This window comes from Pongo pygmaeus, chromosome 10, assembly GCF_028885625.2.
Source record: "Pongo pygmaeus isolate AG05252 chromosome 10, NHGRI_mPonPyg2-v2.0_pri, whole genome shotgun sequence".
Lineage (NCBI taxonomy): Eukaryota > Metazoa > Chordata > Mammalia > Primates > Hominidae > Pongo > Pongo pygmaeus.
In genome coordinates this window covers 96331936-96356846 of record NC_072383.2, presented here as the reverse complement: position 1 = coordinate 96356846, position 24911 = coordinate 96331936, and positions in this window count along the sequence as shown.

Below are 24911 nucleotides of genomic sequence, written 5' to 3'. Positions count from 1 at the left end.
CAAGGAGGTAAAAGACTTGTACACTAAAAACTGCAAAACACTGATGAAAGAAATTAAAGAAGACACAAATAAATGTAAAGATATCCTAGGTTTATGGATTGGAAGACTTAATATTGTTAAAATGTCCATTTTCCACAAAGTGATCTACAGATTCAATGCTATTTCCAACAGAATCCCAAAAAGTATTACGTATAAAAATAGGAAAAAAATCCTAAAAGTCATATGAAACAACAAAAGGCCCTGAATGGCCATAGCAATCTTCAGAAAGAAGAAAAAATCTGGAGGGATTACACTACTTGATTTCAAAATACATCAAAAAGCTACAGTAATTAAAACATGTGGTACTGGCATAAAGACAGACATAGAGACCAGTGAAAAGAACAGAGAGCCCGGAAATAAACCCATGCATAGCTGGTCAACTGACATTTGACAAGGGTGCAAAGAATACACAATGGGGAAAGAATAGCTCCTTAAACAGAGAGTGTTGAGAAAACTGGATATCCACATGCAGGATAAAGTTGGACCCTTACCTTAGGCTTAAACCATATAAAAAAATCAACTCAAAATGGATTAAATACTTAAATGTAAGACTTGAGAATATAAAACTCCTATAAAAAAAACTTTAGGGAAAAGTTTCATGACATTGTTCTTGTGCAATGATTTCATAGATATGACACCAAAAGCACTAGCGACAAAAGCAAAAAAATGGACAAGTGGGACCACATCAAACCAAAAGGCTTCTGCACGGCAAAGGAAACAATTGACAGAGTGAAAAGATAACCCAAGGAATGGGAGAAAATATTTGCAAGCCATATACCTGTTAAGGAATTAATATCTAAATATATAAGGAACTCAAACAACATAATAACAAGAAAACAAATATCCCAATTAAAAAATGGACAAAGAACCTGAACAGACGTTTGTATACAAAGAAGACATACAAATGGCCAACAAGTACATGAAAAAGTGCTTCACAAATATGAAAAGGTACATCAGGGAAATGCAAATCAAAACCACAATGAGATATTACCTCACACCTGTGAGAATGCCTGTTATCAAAAAGAAAAAAAAGGTAGTAAGTATTGGCAAGAATGCGGAGAAACTGAAATTCTTGTACATTGTTGGTTGGAACGTAAAATTGTGCGGCCGCTATAGAAAGCAGTATGGATGCTCTTCAAAAGTCAAAATAGAACTGTCATAAGATCCAGCAATTCCATGCTGGGTATAGATCCACGATAATTGAAATCAAGATTACAAAGATATATCTATACTTCCATGTTCATTACAGCATTATTCACAATAGCCAAGATATGAAAACCACCTAAATGTCTAAATACAGACAAATGGATAAAGAAAATGTGGTATATACTACACTGGAATATGACTTAGCCTTAAAAAATGAGGAAATCCTATCATTTGTGACAACATGAATAATCCTTGAGGATATTCTGCTAAGTGAAGTAAGTCAGTCACAGAAGGACAAATAACTGCATGATTCCACTTATATGAGGTATCTAAGATAGTCAAACTTATAGATGAAAAAAATAGAATGGTGGTTGCCAGGGGAAGGGGACAAGGGGAAGTGAGGAGTTTTTCAAGGGTCTAAAGATATAGTTATACAAGATGAATAAGTTCTGGAGATCTGCTGTGCAACATAGTGCCTATAGTTAACAAGAAGATGTCATTATGCATTAAAAATTTTGTTAAGTGTTCCGACCATGCCCCCCCACTCCACACACACACGCAAGCTGAGGAACATAAGGAAACTTTTGGAGGTGATGGATACGTTTATTACCTTGATTGTGGTGATGGTGTCCTGGGTGTGTGCATATGTCCAAACTCATCAAATTGTATATATTAAATATGTGCATTTTTGTTTATCAATTATACATCAATAAGGCTGTAAAAATGTTGATGAATAAAAGAAATACTAATGTCAGAAAAAGAAAAACAGTACTTACAGGACATCTCTTGTGCCTCACTTCATGTCATCTTGGCCCACCATTTTATTACTCTAGGTATAGTTGATGGCAGTTCCCCTCAGCTGCCCTTTGCACACCTGACTCTCTTTCCCACGGCTTCTCTGATGCAGCCACATAGGTTACCTGCAGGACTCCTTCCTCTCACTCATTGCAACCCTGTAAATGTTACTGCCTTAATAGTCTATGGGAAAACTCTTGACCAAGCATGGCGGGATACAAGGCAAAAATACTCTCCTCCTCAGAGCCTCAGACACATAATTCTGGAGCACTTTCTGCACCATTCCTCAGAGCTGTCCTCACCAGTTAGAACTCCAGTTGCCCACACAGTAAATCAGCCAGACAGCACACCCTTGGGCTGGCTTTTCACTCTTCCCAGTCCCCACTCTTTTTCCCTTGTGATTGTTCCATAAAATAAACGACCTGCGTACAAGCGCTTTGTCTGCTTTTTGGGGAACTTAGACCGAGACACCATGACAAATATGGTATTGACCTCACAGGTTTGTTCTGAAGATAAATATTTAAATGTGTGTAAAGTGCTTGCTTAGTCTAGTGCCTGACATAGAAAGCATCCAATAAATATTGGCCATTTTTTCTATCTGAGATGGAATGTTCTGGAAGATGAATTTGAAATGTGCTATCATCAATCTCTCTTCCTAAGTGTTGAGTGGATGCCTAACAGTAAAAGTCATTTGTGGTTTTTCAGCTTCAGCTCCCATCTTCATTAACACAAGTGGAGCTGTAATGGTAGAAACAAGATATCAAATTTTACTCCCCCTTAAGACACCCACTCAAAGCCCTGAACCCTAGAACTAAAAGCAAAATAAAACTACTTACCAGCCAGAGGGAAAGGAGAATAATAGCATGTGGCTTGTAAACTTAACAAATGTAATCACAGTAATTGAGAAGCCCAGGAAATAATTTGACCAGCATAATTATATTACAAATTGCATATTGCACAATTAAACAATTGCATTTTGGCCACAAATGGAACTCCAAATATACAATTTGTGGTGAAGTGGAGAGGTAATTTAAAATAAGAAAAGAAAAGCAAAGGCCCAGAAATACATTTACATTTATATCCATATTGGAGGGCATAAACAAAGTAATAAGGAAAAAGGTCAGTGTTTTCAAGAGAAAATAATACAACTGGTTCGAATGAATTTTGCCAAATACTTTGTGGATGTTTTACCACTATTTGACTTTCCAATGTGTATAAAACATTTCCAAATGGCTCATTCCTTCTTATTAAGTAAAAATTCTTGTATTAGGAGCTCTTGTTTTTGGCTCTTAAATTGGCTTAATAAAGTCCTGAATTTGGTGGGAAATTCCAAAATCCAATCATCAAAAACATGTTGGAGGAGTTATGTCTTATTTTTTTCTTGTCAAATACATATATTCTTGAAATATGCACAAGAAAAATATATTTCTTTTCTCATTCTGCTATTCAAAATGGGAATTTGGGCATTTGGTCTGACATTCATCAAATATTTACCATGCGCTATCTATGTTCCGCGTTTTGTTCTAGCAGGTACAGTGGAAAACTTAGTAGACATGGTCCTCTCAGGAAAAGCAGGTTAGATGAGAGAAAACAGACATTAAACAAATTTTTACAAACAATTCGTGAAATGATTACAATTGTGCAAAATGTTAAGAAGTACCATGCATGCATGTAGCCTAATGAGAGAGAGAGGGCCAGATCAGGGAAAATACCCTGAAGAATTTTATTTACACTGAGACCCAAGGATGCCCAAGAAATACAGGACTGTTCTCAGTCAGAGACCACTTGTTTGGCAAGTATTTTAACGTTAGTATAGTTTGAGTATCCCAAATCTGAAAACCCAAAATCTGAAATGCTTGAAAATCTGAGGCTTTTAGAGCACTGACCCAAGACTCAAAGAAAATGCTCATTGGTGCATTTCAGATTTCGAAATTTCAGATTAAAGAAGCTCAATTTGTAATGAGTAAAGAAACACTTCTGCATTTCTGTTTTTTTTTTTTTTTTTGCCTGCAGGCTCCAAATTCTAACTCCTGCTGCTGCTGATGGGAACCATCTAAAGGCAAAAGCTATTGGAGAAAACATTCCCCTATCAAAAAGGAGACTTTAAAAAAAACAAAAAACAAAAAACAAAACAAAACAACAACAACGACAAAAAAACAATTTCAGTGATTTTGAGATGAATTCTCTAATAATTCTTGGTTTGTGTCCTGGAAGGCTGGAGATTTAATACATTTTGCCCACTGGATTTTTGATAAATGGTATTCAAAACACCCAGGCTCTCTTTGTGCAGAAGTTGAAGTTTAGGATATCACCAGGGTTTTTTTGAAAATTGACAAAACAACACTCACTATGATCACCCTCTATTGAATGCCAAGATCTCTGTTGAGAGCTTCATAGGTGTTGCCCTACTTAATCCTCACAACAGGTTATGTTCTTATCTAATTTTGCATATAGGATGCTTGAAGTTTAGATAGGGTAAGTAAATTGTTTCAGGACTCAGACAGTGGAGTATTTCTTGTTGAGCCCAGTCATATCTCTCTGAACTTATAAATGTCTGCTGTCTAGCATTTTGCTATAAGGCCTTTCACATGTTCTTAAAAAGAAGAAGAAAAAGAAAAAGTGCCTGCCACTATGAGATTGCCCCCAGGGTCTAGTTTGCTATTGTCTAGGCCTGATTCTCCAAGTGTGGTTCCCAGAACAACACTGTTAGCATCACCTGGGCACTTGATAGAAATGCCTGCATTACGGAATCTGAAACTCTTGAGGTGGGACCCAGTAATCACTTTTACCAAGCTTTTGGGGTGGTTACGATGCTGGTAAAAGTTTGAGAATGGCTGTTACAGGCAAATATGGAAGGCTCTGTTTGTTTGGTGTGTGCTAGTCTCAGATGACAGGTAAATCTGATTCATTTCCCTATGTTGAGACAACAAATCAGGAAGTAGATTCTCCATCCATGCTGCAGATTCATAGCATTTTGAGGGGCTGGGATTTCTCTCTCTGCTGCTTACTCCATGCTGATTTATAACTGATCTTTGGTTCCTGAGCCTTTATTTTTGATATGTATCCTCTGCCTTTTTAAGAACAGATTATCTCATTAAGAAACTTTCCCTATGCCCCTCAAAGTACTGGTCTTGTTTATATTAGATGTAGGTATCTTTACTGAAAAATGTGTCAGACCTACAGTTAGAATGTGAAAATCTGATGGGATCTGGGGAAGTATAGACTTCCCTAGTGAATTTAATGAAGAAACTTTCTCCACAAGACAGAGGAAGACCAACACCACAGGGAAGAAGTTAGCAATAAAAACAAAGAAGTAAAAGGCCCTGGCGAAAAAGGAAAATATTAGATATGTGGAGCTAGGTCTTTCTCATAAAACGGAAAACAGCATCTCAGTGAAATTGGAAGTCATTGGACTAGTGACATGTCCTGAGTTATGTTTCCGTTCGTTAGTTTCTTTCTTTGTCTGGTACGTACTGACCTGAGACTCAGTTTAACATGACTCAGGGTCATGTCAGGGAGAAAGAATGACCCGAGGTGGGTTTTGTGAGTCACGTGCCTTGACACTAACCCTGCACGGTAGTCGTTAAATACATTTGGAACACGCTGCACACTTTCTCCTCATCTTGGAAGTTTCAGTGAACATTAAAAATTCAGAGAAGTCCCTCAACACATAAGCTATGCTTTAATAAGCGTTTCTCAATTTTATTTGGTTTTAGAACCACTTTTATAACAATATATATTAATATCCTGGGAGCATGCTGCTCTAAGGTCTTCAAGTATCAAATAGTCATCGGTCCATTGAGGCCAGTGTTGATGAATTTATGATAAAATCTTTTATATCTGTCTCACAAGTTGACACTTGGGTGGCTGGTGCTCACTATGTCTGGAATGAACAGTGGGTCTTCAGGTGTGGTGGATGGGGTGGATAAAATATGAATTAGGATAGCCGGGTAAAAGCATGGAGACAGAGAAATTGAGCTAATGACATGATTAAAGGTTTTTCTTACACTTTCATGCTGTGTTGAAGGTCCATCCACTGGACACCTCTGTTGCATGAACCTCCCACAGGTCATTTTCTGGTCCATGATGGAAAGTATTTCCTGATTGACAACTTGCTCTCCATGTTCTCTTTGCCAGTGACTCGTTCGGAGGCGAAGGTGATAAGACTCAACCTTGTCTAAAGGGTTTTGGGAAAACATCATTCCTGGAGGCAGCAAACAGGACTAGGAGAATAATGAAGTTGGTATAAGCCTGTCCCAGTCTCTTAGTTTTGGCACTGAGATCTCCAACCACAATCTCAATCCTGCTCATTTGCTGAGTCAGTCTTGCTGAAGGGCTTCTTAAAGTGATCTGTCAGATTCGGTCCCTTAAATACATGATCCTCTCCTTACCACCCCACTGGCTCCTATTATTTCTTTTGCTCCAAACACTTTCCCTTTGCCCTTTCCCTAGCTAAACTCTATTTCTCTTTTACATCTCAGTTTAGACATCACTTCCTACAGAAAGCCTTTTGTGTCTGTTGAGATTTTTTTAGTTTCAGCTGTTAGAAACTAAACCTGGCTTAGTAAGCAGAAAAGGATCTTACATGGCTCATCAAATTTCAGAGCATGCTGGCTAATTAAGCTCAAGCCTCACTTACATGGATAGCGCCCCAAGCCATACCACAGGACTCACCTAATGAGGAAACTGTCACCACTAATGTCACCTAGCCTTGGGTGCTAGATGTGAACCACAGCCAGGAACCTGAGTTGACTGGAATTTCCACTGTCATCAGCATCAATGGGAAGCCTAAGCCAAGAACCTGGCTTTCCCACTAGTGTAGACATAGACATAGAAGCTGGGTGCCTTGAAGGCCAAACTGTTCCATGTGGGGCCTTTGTATTTGACTCTCTTAATTCTAAATCAAAGTCTCTCATAGCTGAGTCTGAATGGTGTAATTTAGGGAATGCACCTGTGCCTCAGTTGTAAAGGAGGCTGGGGTGGCAAGTTTTTTGGGCTCTAAACTGGGGAGATAGAATGTATAAGTCTTGACATTTCCCCTGGATTCAAACAGGGCTCAAACATGCTGGACCACCAGATAGCACGACAAATGCTCACCAACTTCTCCTAGATTCCTAAAAGCTTTTCCTATATAAAATATTTTATTGTAACTTTGGGTTAACTGTCCCCTCGACCCACTGTGCTTCCCATCGGGGTGTCATACCCCACTCCCCATATTGTAATTGTCTGTTAACTGTTTTATAGTTCTCACCATACTGCTTATAAGAAAAAGGACTGTGTAGTATGATTTTTTTTTAATATGGAGTTTCACTCTTGTCCAGGCTGGAGTACAGTGGTGCGATCTCAGCTCACTACAACCTCCACCTCCTGGGTTCAAGCAATTCTCCTGCTTCAGCCTCCTGAGTAGCTGGGATTACAGGCATGTGCCACCACACCCACCTAATTCTGTATTTTTAGTAGAGATGGGGTTTCACCATGTTGGTCAGGCTGGTCTCGAACTCCTGACTTCAGGTGATCCGCCTGCCTCGGCCTCCCAAAGTGCTGGGATTACAGGCGTGAGCCACCACATCTGGCTGAATTTTTTAGATTCCCAGTTGTATTCCCAGTTCCCAGCTTAGCATCATTCTGTACACAGTTAGTGCCCAGTAAAGATCTGTTGAGAGAATACATTTGGCCCAATTAATCTGATCTTCATAAAGCTGGCATCTAAGGAAGCTTCACCTCATACCTTCTGTATTTGTCCTATTGTTACTTAATCCTAGCCTTGCACTAAATTCTATCAATGTGTACTAAATTCCATCATTGAGGCAAGGAAAACTACGTTTTGTTCCACCCCTTTCATTGAGCTGGGCCTGGAAACTGTGACAAGCATTTGTCAGCTCTGTATTCCTGGAAGCTCTCCTTTTGCATCCTCAACCATTAAATGGAACCCTATTCCTAACCAGGGGGTGACTCATACACTCCCATCTGCCTAACTTCCACATTGTTCTAGCCTCCTGACCTCTGCTTCCACTATGTTAGTTTCTCTTGTATATGTCATTCCTGTGGCAATTTGCCTTATTAATTTGAATAGGCTTGATCATTGAGGTTTTTTTCTTTCCTATAGCTCTAGACTGCTAGTTCCAATTCTTCCCTTTCCCTGCTAGCCCTAACACAGAGGGCCTGGCATTCCTCAGGGTGAAGTGCAAAGGAGGGTGGGTACATAGAAGAGTTTATAACATTATAACATTTCCATTCTGACCTCACTAAATTTGAATTATGGGAATATCCCAGTGAGAACGTCAAGCAGGCAGCGGTAGGAGACACTGGTCTTGAGTCATGCATGAAGTCAGAGCCAGAGCTGAGAATTTGAGTCACTAGCAAACAAGAGTGGATAGAGTACAAGAGAATTTCAGAGACCTAGCACAGGATGAGAAGAGAGGCTAGACCCAAACTCTCAGACTATTTGACAACCAGGGGGAGGAGGTTGTTTGGATTGAAGAATCAAGGGTGTAAAGAAATACAGAGGGAAGGCATAATTGAGTGAGGTTGTGGGGAGATTGAAGAGGATGAGGTAAAGCAGGTAACCAAAGGGATTTTCTGTAGAAAGAATGGGGAAAATACCTTTGAAATGAAAAGGCAAATAAATAAGAAGTGAAGATCCAGAGAGATAAAGAGGTGGGAAGGGGTCTAGGTAGTTTTATGGCTGATAGTTTTTATTTTTAAAAAATCTTTTGTGGATAGTTATGGAACTGAGAAATCCTTGAGGCTTTGAAAAGAATGGAGAAGATTTGAAAGCTGCTAAAAGGAATGGGAAGGGACATTTAGGAAACGAGCGAAGCATCAGGGTCTGACAGAACTGGAATGACGTGAACCTGTAGTGGCCCCCTCATCACCACTATTATATGAGATGATAGCAAATTCTTCATATTTTAAATTCTTCTGAAATAAAATAATATTTTTAGATGTGATTGCAGTTTAAAAATAGAAATAAAATAAAATACCAGATTAATTTCCAGTGACTCACATTCCAAGTTTTTGTAGGAAATATTTGTGTGGTATGTCTCCAGACAGGGCTGGAGGAACTAGTAGTGATTGTCTATGGCACACCTGACTCAGGGCCAGGTGCTTTTGGGGTGTCATCTTATTGAGCCCTCACAGTATCCCTGAGTGAAGACAACCAATATCTCCATTGTCGAGTTGCAGAAAATAAAATTTACAAAAGTAATGTATTCAAATTTATTCATGTAGCAAGTGGAAGAGGGGAGATTTGAATCTAAGTTCTTGCCAAACCTGGGCTCTTTTAACTTCTTTATGTTATCTTTCAATAAGAACTTCAAATCATTTTATAGAGTTAGCCTTTTATTTTATCCCTGTTGCCATCAAGGTAATTCCCAACTCTGGAAGGGATAGAAAAGTTTGAAAACATGGTATAATCTGCTAGTCCTCAGAAGTCAAGCATAATAGACAATCAAGGGAACAGATAGGTAAAAGAGAATTTTGGAATAATTTCCAGAGATGCCACTGGGAAATTCTTGCTTTCCTCTAGAAAATGCCAGAGATTTTCCAGCCTGGAAGTATATTCATAATGAAAAATAAGAAAGATAAGGTGAGAAAAAGAAAGCTCAACAAGAATAATCTTTTGTCTATTTTTATCTTTGGGTCCTGTGCATCTTCATTTAGATTACTTTCTCACCTTATTCTGATTCCTCCCAGCAAATTAAAAGTAAGAAGGAGAGATTGACTTACAGACATAATGTCAAATCAGTAGGACTACTACTGGTAAAGTTAAAAGAAAATGTAATCCGAGAACCCAAAGTGACGTTCAAACAAATTACTAAAACTACTCAATTTAGCAAAGTTACTAGATAAAAGATTAACATAAAAAAATCCATTACATTTTTATCTTAGGGCAATAAATGCATTAAAAATAAGCCTAAAAATTATCATTTACATTAGTTTTTGAAAGCATCAAATACATAAGAATACTTTTACCAATAGAAGTGCAAAACTTCTACAATAGAAACTTGAAAACTACCACATAGCTGACAGAAATGAAAGCTGTGTTAAATAAATAGATCATTATGGATAATATTGTTAAAATATCAGCTATCCTCAAATCAATCTTTAGATTCCATTGATTCTCCATTAAAACTCAGCAGGTTTTTGTGTGTGTGTGTGTGTGTGTGTGTGTGGAAATTGACAAGCTGATCCTAAAATTTACATGGAAATGCAAAGAACCTAAGATAGCCAAGAACAAAGTTAGACTGCTTACACTACCAGAATCAAGACTTATAATAAAGTTACAGTAATTAAGGCAGTGTGGTATTGGTGTAAAGCTAGACAAAGAGGGCAACAGAACTGAAGAAAGTCTAGAAATAGAAACTCTTGACGACCAATAAATTTTTTTGACAAAAACTCTAATGCATTTCAATAGGAAAATAGAACCATTTCAATAAATGGTGTTGAGATTACTGAATATTTCTATGGAAAAAGTAAATCTTACGAAGTACCACACACAAAAATTAATTAGAAATGGATCATGAATCTAAATATGAAAGCAAAGTGCATAAAGCATTTAGAATGACATGGAAAAGAATATTTTCATGACCTGAATGTAGGAAAATATTTCTTAAACAGGACACAAACAGCATTAACAATAAAGAAAAAATGGACTTTATCAAATTAAAAAAAAACTTCAGCTTAAAAAACATACCATTAAAAACATAAAAAGGCTTGCCACAGACTGAGATAAAATGTCCACAATGCATTTATCTGACAAAGATCTGGTATTCAGAATAAAGAACTCCTACAAATAAAAAATCAAAAGATCAAATAAAAATGAGCAATGACTTTTATCATTTGATAAAAGAAGTTATCAAAATGCCCTTTAAACATGTAAAAATGCACTCAGCATCATTAATCATTAGGGAAAATTGTTTGGCAGTTTCTACTACGGTTAAACATACACCTACTTATAACCCAGCAATTTCACTCCTAGATATATAGTAAGAGAAATTAGCACATATATCTAGAAAAGACCTGTTTAAGAACTTTTGTTGCAGCTTTATTCACAATAATAAAGTTGAACTCTGACCTTATACTATACAGGATCAAATTCACACATAACAATATTAACTTTAAATGTAAATGGACTAAATGCTCCAATTAAAAGACACAGACTGGCAAACTGGATAAAGACTCAAGACCCATCAGTGTGCTGTATTCAGGAAACCCATCTCACGTGCAGAGACACACATAGGCTCAAAATAAAAGGATGGAGGAAGATCTACCAAGCAAATGGAAAACAAAAAAAGGCAGGGGTTGCAATCCTAGTCTCTGATAAAACAGACTTTAAACCAACAAAGATCAAAAGAGACAAAGAAGGCCATTACATAATGGTAAAGGGATTAATTCAACAAGAAGAGCTAACTATCCTAAATATATATGCACCCAATACAGGAGCACCCAGATTCATAAAGCAAGTCCTGAGTGACCTACAAAGAGACTTAGACTCCCACACATTAATAATGGGAGACTTTAACACCCCACTATCAACATTAGACAGATCAACGAGACAGAAAGTCAACAAGGATACCCAGGAATTGAACTCAGCTCTGCACCAAGCGGACCTAATAGACATCTACAGAACTCTCCACCCCAAATCAACAGAATATACATTTTTTTCAGCACCACACCACACCTATTCCAAAATTGACCATATACTTGGAAGTAAAGCTCTCCTCAATAAATGTAAAAGAACAGAAATTGTAACAAACTGTCTCTCAGATCACAGTGCAATCAAGCTAGAACTCAGGATTAAGAATCTCACTCAAAACCGCTCACCTACATGGAAACTGAACAACCTGCTCCTGAATGACTACTGGGTACATAACGAAATGAAGGCAGAAATAAAGATGTTCTTTGAAACCAACGAGAACCAAGACACAACATACCAGAATCTCTGGGATGCATTCAAAGCAGTGTGTAGAGGGAAATTTATAGCACTAAGTGCCCACAAGAGAAAGCAGGAAAGATCCAAAATTGACACCCTAACATCACAATTAAAAGAACTAGAAAAGCAAGAGCAAACACATTCAAAAGCTAGCAGAAGGCAAGAAATAACTAAAATCAGAGCAGAACTGAAGGAAATAGAGACACAAAAAACCCTTCAAAAAATAAATGAATCCAGGAGCTGGTTTTTTGAAAGGATCAACAAAATTGATAGACCGCTAGCAAGATTAATAAAGAAAAAAAGAGAGAAGAATCAAATAGATGCAATAAAAAATGATAAAGGGGATATCACCACCGATCCCACAGAAATACAAACTACCATCAGAGAATATTACAAACACCTCTATGCAAATAAGCTAGAAAATCTGGAAGAAATGGATAAATTCCTCAACACATACACCCTCCCAAGACTAAACCAGGAAGAAGTCGAATCTCTGAATAGACCAATAACAGGAGCTGAAATTGTGGCAATAATCAATAGCTTACCAACCAAAAAAAGTCCAGGACCAGATGGGTTCACAGCCGAATTCTACCAGAGGTACAAGGAGGAGCTGGTACCATTCCTTCTGAAACTATTCCAATCAATAGAAAAAGAGGGAATCCTCCCTAACTCATTTTATGAGGCCAGCATCATCCTGATACCAAAGCCTGGCAGAGACACAACAAAAAAAGAGAATTTTAGACCAATATCCTTGATGAACATTGATGCAAAAATCCTCAATAAAATACTGGCAAACAGAATCCAGCAGCACATCAAAAAGCTTATCCACCATGATCAAGTGGGCTTCATCCCTGGGATGCAAGGCTGGTTCAATATACGCAAATCAATAAATGTAATCCAGCATATAAACAGAACCAAAGACAAAAACCACATGATTATCTCAATAGATGCAGAAAAGGCCTTTGACAAAATTCAACAACCCTTCATGCTAAAAACTCTCAATAAATTAGGAATTGATGGGACGTATCTCAAAATAATAAGAGCTATTTATGACAAACCCACAGCCAATATCATACTGAATGGGCAAAAACTGGAAGCATTCCCTTTGAAAACTGGCACAAGACAGGGATGCCCTCTCTCACCACTTCTATTCAACATAGTGTTGGAAGTTCTGGCCAGGGCAATTAGGCAGGAGAAGGAAATCAAGGGTATTCAATTAGGAAAAGAGGAAGTCAAATTGTCCCTGTTTGCAGATGACATGATAGTATATCTAGAAAACCCCATCGTCTCAGCCCAAAATCTCCTTAAGCTGATAAGCAACTTCAGCAAAGTCTCAGGATACAAAATCAATGTGCAAAAATCACAAGCATTCTTATACATCAATAACAGACAAACAGAGAGCCAAATCATGAGTGAACTCCCATTCACAATTGCTTCAAAGAGAATAAAATACCTAGGAATCCAACTTACAAGGGATGTGAAAGACCTCTTCAAGGAGAACTACAAACCACTGCTCAAGGAAATAAAAGAGGATACAAACAAATGGAAGAACATTCCATGCTCATGGGTAGGAAGAATCAATATCGTGAAAATGGCCATCCTTCCCAAGGTAATTTACAGATTCAATGCCATCCCCATCAAGCTACCAATGACTTTCTTCACAGAATTGGAAAAAACTACTCTAAAGTTCATATGGAACCAAAAAAGAGCCCGCATCGCCAAGTCAATCCTAAGCCAAAAGAACAAAGCTGGAGGCATCACACTACCTGACTTCAAACTATACTACAAGGCTACAGTAACTAAAACAGCATGGTACTGGTACCAAAACAGAGATATAGATCAATGGAACAGAACAGAGCCGTCAGAAATAATGCCACATATCTACAAGTATCTGATCTTTGACAAACCTGACAAAAACAAGAAATGGGGAAAGGATTCCCTATTTAATAAATGGTGCTGGGAAAACTGGCTAGCCATATGTAGAAAGCTGAAACTGGATCCCTTCCTTACACCTTATACAAAAATCAATTCAAGATGGATTAAAGACTTAAATGTTAGACCTAAAACCATAAAAACCCTAGAAGAAAACCTAGGCATTACCATTCAGGACATAGGCATGGGCAAGGACTTCATGTCTAAAACACCAAAAGCAATGGCAACAAAAGCCAAAATTGACAAATGGGATCTAATTAAACTCAAGAGCTTCTGCACAGCAAAAGAAACTACCATCAGAGTGAACAGGCAACCTACAAAATGGGAGAAAATTTTTGCAACCTACTCATCTGACAAAGGGCTAATATCCAGAATCTACAATGAACTCCAACAAATTTACAAGAAAAAAACAAACAACCCCATCAAAAAGTGGGCGAAAGACATGAACAGACACTTCTCAAAAGAAGACATTTATGCAGCCAAAAAACACATGAAAAAATGCTCACCATCACTGGCCATCAGAGAAATGCAAATCAAAACCACAATGAGATACCATCTCACACCAGTTAGAATGGCGATCATTAAAAAGTCAGGAAACAACAGGTGCTGGAGAGGATGTGGAGAAATAGGAACACTTTTACACTGTTGGTGGGACTGTAAACTAGTTCAACCCTTGTGGAAGTCAGTGTGGCGATTCCTCAGGGATCTAGAACTACAAATTCCATTCGACCCAGCCATCCCATTACTGGGTATATACCCAAAGGACTATAAATCATGCTGCTATAAAGACACATGCACACGTATGTTTATTGCCGCATTATTCACAATAGCAAAGACTTGGAACCAACCCAAATGTCCAACAATGATAGACTGGATTAAGAAAATGTGGCACATATACACCATGGAATACTATGCAGCCATAAAAAATGATGAGTTCACGTCCTTTGTAGGGACATGGATGAAATTGGAAATCATCATTCTCAGTAAACTATCGCAAGAACAAAAAACCAAACACCGCATATTCTCACTCATAGGTGGGAATTGAACAATGAGAACACATGGACACAGGAAGGGGAACATCACACTCTGGGGACTGTTGTGGGGTGGGGGGAGGGGGGAGGGATAGCATTGGGAGATATACCTAACGCGAGATGACGAGTTGGTGGGTGCAGCGCACCTGCATGGCACATGTATACATATGTAACTTACCTGCACATTGCGCACATGTACCATAAAACCTAAAGTATAATAATAATAATAATAATAAAAGAAAAAAAATAAATAAAGTATAAAAAAATAAAATAAAAATTAAAATAAAAATAAAAAAAAAAAAAAAAAAAAAAAAAAAAAAAAAAAAACAAAAATTAACTCAAAACATATCAAGTACTTAAATGTAAGTGCCAAAACTACAAAACTCAGAAGAAAACATACATGTAAATCTTCATGGCCATGAATGCGACAATGGTTTTCAATTTTTTAATGTAATCTGTTTATTTTTTACTTTTTAAAGACGTGAAGTCTCACTCTCGCCCAGGGCGGAGTGCAGCGGTGTAACTGCAGCTCGCTGCAATCTTGAACTGCTGGGCTCAAGCAATCCTCTTGCCTCAGCCTGCTGAGTAGTTGGGATGACAGGCAAGGGGCATCACACCCAGCTAATTTTTAAAAAATATTTTATAGAGATGGGGTCCTGCTATGTTGCCCAAGCTGGTCTCGAACTCCTGGCCTCAAGCAATCCTCCTGCCTCAGCCTCCCAAATGACTGGGATTATAGGTGTGAGTCACAGCGCCTGGCTCATTTTTAAAATATAACAAAAAAGGCACAAGCAAAGAAAAATAAATAAATGTGACTTCATTAAAACAAAAAATATTTGTGCTTCAAAAGATGCTATCAAGAAAAGACATCTACAGAATGGGAGAAAATATTAGCAAATCATATATTTGATAATGAACTACAATCCATAATCTATAAATAACTCTTATGTAACTCAACAACAATAAGCAAATTACCCAATTTTAAAAATAGGTGAAGGATTTGAGAAGACATTTCTCCAGAGAAGATATAAAAATGTTCAATAAACACATGAAATCAACATCATTAGTCATTAGGGAAATGCAAATCATATGAGATGCCACTTCATACCCACTAGGAGGACAATAATAAAAAAGACAGACATAAAAAATTTTGGCAAACATATGGAGAAATTGGAATCTTCAGACATTCCTAGTGGGAATGTAAAATGATACAGCCACTTTGGAAAACAGTTTGGCAATTTCTCAAAATGTTAAAGATAGGATTACTCTAAACCCCAGTAATTTCTCTTTTAGGTTTATACCTGAGAGAAAAAAAAATATGGTCACCCAAAAACTTGTACACATATCATAGCAACATTATTCATAATAGTCAGAAGTGGAAAAATCCAAATGCCTACCAACTGATGAATGTATAATCCAAATGCCTACCAACTGATGAATGTATAAAAAATAAGAAAAAAGACAAATGGAGTGATCCATTCACTTATCCAGATAAAATATTCATTAAGCACTTACCATGTTCTGATTACTGTTCTCAGTGTTGAGGATATAGCAGTGAACAAAACAGACAGAAGTTCTTGTACTTTATGGAGGTTTTATTTGGGTTGCAGCATAGTGGTGGTAATGGTAGAGACAAATAATTTTTTTAAAGTAAAATGAAAAGTCTATGAGATGGCAATTCTGCTACTTACAAAATAAGCATGTGAAGAGGATAGAGAATGTTCTAAAATGTGAGGAGAGTGTAATTTTAGACAGTAGTTAAAGAAGTCTCCAGTGAGAAGGTAATATTTGAGCAAAGATTTGAAGCTTGAAAGAGGTGAGAGAGTGAGCCATGCAGATATAGGGGAAAGAGCATTACAGGGAAGGCACCATAGCTGCATAGAATCAAAAGGGGGCACGCCTGGATGGTTTGCTGAATGGCAAAGAGGCCGGTGAGGCAGAAGTAGAGTTTGAGGTCCGATGCTGACAGGGAAATCACAGATCATAGCACTTAGGCGATTAGGAGGACATTAGCCTTTGCTCTGAGAGAGATATGTTTTGTGCCAAGATATTATAATTTGCATATTTTAAAGATTCACTCCAATGCTGTGTTGAGAATAGCTGTGGGTAAGCAAGGGTCGAAGCAGTGACACCAGTTAGGAGATCATGGTGATTATAGTCTTCTATCTATTGACTTAGAGCAGAATGGTAAATGTGGATTTGGTATCAGGTTTGTGGAAGGGGAAAGATCAAGAGTTCAGCTTTAGACATTGTAAGTTTATTTCAGTACACTGAGGATATCATTCTTTTGTCTTCTGACTTCTCATGCTGCAATTGAGAACTCAGTTGTAAAACCAGCTGTCACTCCTTTTAAGGGAATCTGTCTTGTCTCTCTGCCTTTAAGATCTGTCTTGGGTGTATTGCATGTAATATGATTAAGTGTGAAATTATTTTCATTTATCCTGCTTGGAATTCACTGGACTCTGAATTGGAATCCTTCATAAGTTCTGGAAGAGAGCTGTTATTCTTTAAATATCACCTATGTTTTCTCCATTATCTTTCTTTTCACCTTTTGTTACTTTGATTGAATAAATGTTACACCATTTTGCTCAATTCTTCATATATGTTAATATCCTGTTGTATTTTCCTTCTTGTCTTTTGTGTTGTATTTTCATAATTTATTTAAATGTATCTTTCAGTTTATTTAGATTCTCTTCAAAACACTCTGTCTAATCTTCTCATAAATCATTACATTTTCAACTTCAATATTTTTATTTCTAGTCTTATTTGGCTCTTTTTAAAACCTCTTCTATATTCTTCATAGTTTCTTGTTCCTGGAATATATTTTCAAGGTTATCTTTAAAAATGTTATTTAAAAGTAGCTAACACAGTCAGTTTATAGTTTGTTGAATAAATTCCATTTTCTGAATGGAAATAAAATTTCTAGTGACTGTTGTTTCTGCTGATTCTCGTCCTTGGTAACTTGTTTCTTTATGCATTTAGAGGTTTATGTTGTTTTGTTTTGTTTTTTGTTTGGTTCTAACTGTGATATTTTCATTTACCTTGTAGTTTTATTTGTGGGAATTCTTTAAAGCCTAGGATAAATGCGGGTTCCTCCTAAGAAGATTTTCATTTGCTTCTACTAGATGCCTGGAGGTACTACCAGTAAATCTACAGTCATGCTAAATTAAATTCTCAGCCCGTACAGGTACTATGAATTCAGGCTGAAAATCACAAAAGTACTGATTTGTTGTTATAAATTTTTAGGAGATTATTTTCCCTCTTCCATTCAATACTAGTTGTCTAGTGGCTGGCAGGGGTTTTATTTCTAGGTCACTTATAAATGATGTAGTCATTTTGGGGTCCCAGTTTTATAAGGAGAGCATTGCCTATTAGATTTCTGATCTTTGGCAGGCTGGGTTTTTTTTTTCTTCTATTATTATTATACTTTAAGTTTTAGGGTACATGTGCACAATGTGCAGGTTATTTACATGTGTATACATGTGCCATGCTGGTGTGCTGCACCCATTAACTCGTCATTTAGCATTAGGTATATCTCTTAAAGCTATCCCTCCCCCCTCCCCCGACCCCACAACAGACCCCAGAGTGTGATGTTCCCCTTCCTGTGTCCATGTGTTCTCATTGTTCAATTCCCACCTATGAATGAGAATATGCAGTGTTTGGTTTTTTGTTCTTGCAATAGTTTACTGAGAATGATGATTTCCAATTTCATCCATGTCCCTACAAAGGATATGAACTCATCATTTTTTATGGCTGCATAGTATTCCATGGTGTATATGTGCCACATTTTCTTAATCCAGTCTATCATTGTTGGACATTTGGGTTGGTTCCAAGTCTTTGCTATTGTGAATAGTGCCGCAATAAACATACGTGTGCATGTGTCTTTATAGCAGCATGATTTATAGTCCTTTGGGTATATACCCAGTAATGGGATGGCTGGGTCAAATGGTATTTCTAGTTCTAGATCCCTGAGGAATCGCCACACTGACTTCCACAAGGGTTGAACTAGTTTACAGTCCCACCAACAGTGTAAAAGTGTTCCTATTTCTCCACATCCTCTCCAGCACCTGTTGTTTCCTGACTTTTTAATGATTGCCATTCTAACTGGTGTGAGATGGTATCTCATTGTGGTTTTGATTTGCATTTCTCTGATAGCCAGTGATGGTGAGCATTTTTTCATGTGTTTTTTGGCTGCATAAATGTCTTCTTTGGAGAAGTGTCTGTGCATGTCCTTCGCCCACTTTTTGATGGGGTTGTTTGTTTTTTTCTTGTAAATTTGTTTGAGTTCATTGTAGATTCTGCATATTAGCCCTTTGTCAGATGAGTAGGTTGCGAAAATTTTCTCCCATTTTGTAGGTTGCCTGTTCACTCTGATGGTAGTTTCTTTTGCTGTGCAGAAGCTCCTTAGTTTAATTAGATCCCATTTGTCAATTTTGGCTTTTGTTGCCATTGCTTTTGGTGTTTTAGACATGAAGTCCTTGCCCATGCCTATGTCCTGAATGGTAATGCCTAGGTTTTCTTCTAGGGTTTTTATGGTTTTAGGTCTAACATTTAAATCTTTAATCCATCTTGAATTAATTTTTGTATAAGGAAGGGATCCAATTTCAGCTTTCTACATATGGCTAGCCAGTTTTCCCAGCACCATTTATTAAATAGGGAATCCTTTCCCCATTGCTTGTTTTTGTCAGGTTTGTCAAAGATCAGATAGTTGTAGATATGTGGCGTTATTTCTGAGGCCTCTGTTCTGTTCCATTGATCTATATCTCTGTTTGGTACCAGTACAATGCTGTTTTGGTTACTGTAGCCTTGTAGTATAGTTTGAAGTCAGGTAGCGTGATGCCTCCAGCTTTGTTCTTTGAATGGGCAAAAACTGGAAGCATTCCCTTTGAAAACTGGCACAAGGCAGGGATACCCTCTCTCACCACTCCTATTCAACATAGTGTTGGAAGTTCTGGCCAGGGCAATTAGGCAGGAGAAGGAAATCAAGGGTATTCAATTAGGAAAAGAGGAAGTCAAATTGTCCCTGTTTGCAGATGACATGATTGTATATCTAGAAAACCCCATTGTCTCAGCCCAAAATCTCCTTAAGCTGATAAGCAACTTCAGCAAATTCTCAGGATACAAAATCAATATGCAAAAATCACAAGCATTCTTATACACCAATAACAGACAAATAGAGAGCCAAATCATGAGTGAACTCCCACTCACAATTGCTTCAAAGAGAATAAAATACCTAGGAATCCAACTTACAAGGGACGTGAAGGACCTCTTCACCACTGCTGAATGAAATAAAAGAGGATACAAACAAATGGAAGAATATTCCATGCTCATGGGTAGGAAGAATCAATATCATGAAAATGGCCATACTGCCCAAGGTAATTTATAGATTCAATGCCATCCCCATCAAGCTACCAATGACTTTCTTCACAGAATTGGAAACAACTACTTTGAAGTTCATATGGAACCAAAAAAGAGCCCACATCGCCAAGTCAATCCTAAGGCTGGGTTTTTTTCCCCAACTTTTCCATGTACCATATGAACCATGGAAATTGAACCTCATAGTTATTCTATGGGGCAATGTACCTGGGTGTGAAAGTAAGCTTCAATACTCTTAATCATTCAAAATCCCTGCTTCCTTTAAGTCCTGTTACTTTATTACCTGATTATTTATATTTTTAAGAAAAAATTAATCCAGGAATTTTATTTTTCAGCAAAAGATTGATTCAGGTACCCAGGTAATCTTATTAGCAGAAATAAAATTCTTCTGAACATGTGAAGTTTGAAATACTTTTTAGAAACCCAAGAATAGACACTGAACAGAAAATTAGTACTATGAGTCTGCAGTCAAAGAAAGAATCTGGACTAGAGATAGAAATTAAATGTTGGTGTGGAGATATGGTTTAAAGTAATAAGCCTGGATGAGGTCCCTAAAAGAATGAATATGGATGGAGAAGCAGTGTAAGGACTCTTGGGCACTGAAGGGTTTAGAAAGTGGGGAGATGAGGAACCTTTGAAGTCTAAGAAAGAGACATCAGTGAGGTGGAAGGAAACTATAAGGGTGTGGCCTCTTGGAAGATAAGTACAGAAAGTTTCAAGAAGGACAAAATGATCAATGGTGTCAAATGCTACTGAAAGTTTAACTAAGATGAGAAACTAAAATGAGTAGTTTATTGGCTTCAATAACTGGAAGCAAGTGACTTTGACTAAAGCAGTATTGGTGGTGTGTAGGGAGCAAAGCTTGATTTAAATAGATAGAAGGCAGAATAGGAAGAGAGAAAATGGGAACCAGTAAGTGTCCATAAGTATCTATATTAATCAATAAGGAATGGAGAAATGAGGAAGTAGTTTAAGCGCATGTGGTATTAAGAGTTATCTTGGAGCTGACAGAAATTACAGCATTCTTGTACATTTGTACATTTGACCCAGTAAAGACAAAAAGTTGATGAGGCAGCAGAGAGAGAGAAGAATTTCAGCAACAATGTTCTTGAATAAGCAGTGTGGAAGAGACTTAATGCCCAAGTTGGCTTTAGGGAGGAACATGGACAGAGCATGCCCAAGAGTGAAGGGAAACTCTCTGGGCTCAGATGAGAGTGGGTGGGTAGATATAGTGGTGTGAGCTTGTGGGAATTATATCTTCTGATTTCTTTATTCAGTGAAATAGGTAGCACATTCATCAGCTGAGAACAAGAAGATATTAGATCTTGTAGGGGAGAAGAGGGAACATATAATGTTAATCTAGGAGAATGAGCAAATGTGGGGTGACCAGGCAGCACTATGGCCACTAGAGGGTAGGGGATATGAATTTAAACTGGCTGGGCACTGTAGCTCATGCCTGTAATCCCAGCACTTTGGGAGGCCGAGGCGGGCGGATCACTTGAGGTCAGGAGTTCGAGACCAGCCTGGCCAACAAGGCGAAACCTCATCTCTACTAAAAATACAAAACGTAGCCAGACATGGTGGCGGGCACCTCTAATTCCAGCTACTCGGGAGGCTGAGGCGGGAGAATCACTTGAACCCAGCAGAAGGAGTTTGCAGTGAGCTGAGATTGTGCCATTGCACTCCAGCCTGGGCAACAAGAGCAAAACTCTGTCTCAAAATGATAATAGTAATAGTAATAATAATAATAATAATAATAATAATAAATAAAGTGAAGCCAGCCAGTATGGTTCTGTTTTTCTTCAGTTCTGTTCAGCTGTGTGGGTACAGTATAGAGCAGGCAGAGAATTGTATTTAGGCAGGGCTGGGATTGTGCCAGGTGGGATAATGAAGTCAGAAAATGGCAAGAGAGTTAAAGTTGTATAGAAGGGAGTGATGATTGTGATTTCTATGAATTTTAAGCTATGGAAAAACTGTAGATGGTGGAAAAACTGTAGATGGTGGAAAACAGGGAAAACAAAGTAGAGTCAGTGGATTGTCAGTCACTAGGTTGAAGAATTGTTGAAGTACTAAAGTACTTTCCCATCTGGAAAGATGGGAGATGGTGTAAGATAGAGGAAACTTACAATTGGATTTATGGGGAGTGGTTGCAGTTTTTGGTAGGGCTAACACATAATCATGCTAATGAGTATCTGAGGTTGGGTGAGCACAAGATCATTGGAAGAAAAGAGGTTACAGATTAAGAGATGGAGATACTGAGATGATAATTTACATCAAGGGATGTCAAACCACAGCCCAAACTGGCCCACTGACTGGTTTTACATGGCCCCTGGCCCTGCTAAAGCTGCCTAGCATTGTGCAGCAGAGACAAGCCAGTGCATCTCCCAATCCCATGCCCACTTCCACTCTTAGTGCCAGCCTCCTGGCTGGTGGCCATAATTCACCACTCCACAAGACTCATGCTGGTCATCACCTACCCATCAGAACCTCCTCTTCTGTCAACTACTGGGCATGAAGCTGTGAAATCTCATCCCTGGAATCAGTGATCCAGTGAGTCACTTCACGTCCTCTGGTCAGCTGCCCAAGCTGAGATGGCTGAGCTCTCTAGGAGGAAAGAGTGTTCTGGAATGTGGGTCACTGGGGCAGATGATGAAATTGACAACGGTGGCATTCTGGACAAATGGGATGAGTAGGGTGGGGCAGCAGTTTTCTGCTGTTGTGTAACTATCTCATAACATCCTTATTTTTGTGCCAGCAAAGCCTAGAATATTCATTACCTGGCCAGATGCTGATCTACAGAATTTACCAAGAATTGTGATGAAATAGCATTGAAATGAGTGACAGTGAGATAGGAAAAAAAATTTTCAATAATTACAGAAAGTAAACTAAGGGTTAGTCATTGATTCTACTAAGTTGGGTAGTATATGAAATAGTCTGATGACATGAGATTAAAACCTGGGTCCTGGCTGATGCCCATCACTCTTTGCTTTTTTTTTAGATGGAGTCTTGCTCTCTTGCCAGGCTGGAGTGCAGGGGCGCGATCTTGACTCACTGCAACCTCTGCCTCCCGGGTTCAAACAATTCCCCTGCCTCAGCCTCCCCAGTAGCTGGAACTATAGGCACACACCACCAAGCCCAGCTAATTTTTTGTATTTTTTTTTTAGTAGAGATGGGGTTTCACCATGCTGGCCAGGATGGTCTCCATCTCCTGACCTCAGGCGATCTGCCTGCCTTGGCCTCCCAAAGTGCTGAGATTACAAGTGTAAGCCACTGCGCCCGTCCCCCACCACTCTTTTTAAATATTTTAAAAAATCCTGGAGAGAGAATGGCCTCAGAGTGACAAAGGTTATTGCCAGGAATAAAAATAGAGTTTCAAATGAGCATAAAAAGTCACTGTCATACTACTATCATTATGGAAATATAAACGGTCATTGTGTTGAAGTAGAATTTAATAGATACTTAAAAAGTATAAAAACATGAAGTGCATAATCAATAGTACTATCAATGTTGAATTTTTAGAAAGTTTTAATGCAATTCTGAAACCAACTTTTCCTATGAAACTATTCAAAGTGTCCTTGGTTTCAACTCTAATGTCTTGCACAGAAGAAAACTTGCCATGCAAATTATTCATTGCTTGAAGAAACCAGGTCCACAGAAAGCTAAAATTAGAACTACCATCCAAGGAATTGTTATTGAATATTTCAAACAACTGATGCTCAATTCCATCATAGCCATGACAAGGAACAGGAGAGGACAATGGAATAATTTTTAATAGATGGATACTTTTCTAGGCTACTTATTTTTCTGAAAATTATCTCCAATAACTAAATCATCTCCAAGGGCTGAATAGGAGACAGCATAAAATGGTGAAGACCACTAAATGTAAGTCAGAATCCCCAGTCCATTTCCCATAATGTGATATTGGATAAGTAGCTAATCCTCTTTAAATCAAAGTTTCCCAGACTGTAAAATGGAAATAATACTGCTAGAATGCACTGGGGTTTAGTGTAGTGTAATTTAAATGTATGGAGAAGTTCTTAGCAGTGTGTCTGGCATATGCTGGGTACATCTCATGAGATAAGACTAAACCTGAACTGACTAGGTGGTTCACTGATCCTCAGATAACATTCTTCCAGGGCCATACCTTTGAATCAGTTAATAAATTCATTAAAAAGAGGCATTTTGTTAAATTATTTCAACTGGCTATTATGTGTTGTTTAAGTAATAAGGCAGCTAAATTAGCAGGTCTCTATAGAGGGAATACAAAAGATTATATATAGAAACTTAATTCATTGCACTCATTTAGTGAGTGAAAGTTTCAATGAGTGCTGGTAACTGACACATATTGGAGAGTCCATGTTCCATTTAACAGCATTCAGACTCTTTTTAACAATTTTCTCCTCCTTTCCCCCAAATCACCAGGTGTAGCTGGTGGGCCATCATTCTGTGACTCTATATGTAGACCTTGGTTTCGTTTATAGAAATGTCCAGATCTTTATGAATGCTTTTTAAATTCTGTTTTGATTCACCAACTTCCTAAAGTAGCTCTGTGGCTCATAGCTAACTGCATTTTTAACTTTCACTAAAATTTAATCTCTCATTGTATGGCCATTTGTCATAAGGAAACAAAGCTTTATGACCTCATGGGAATTCTGCAC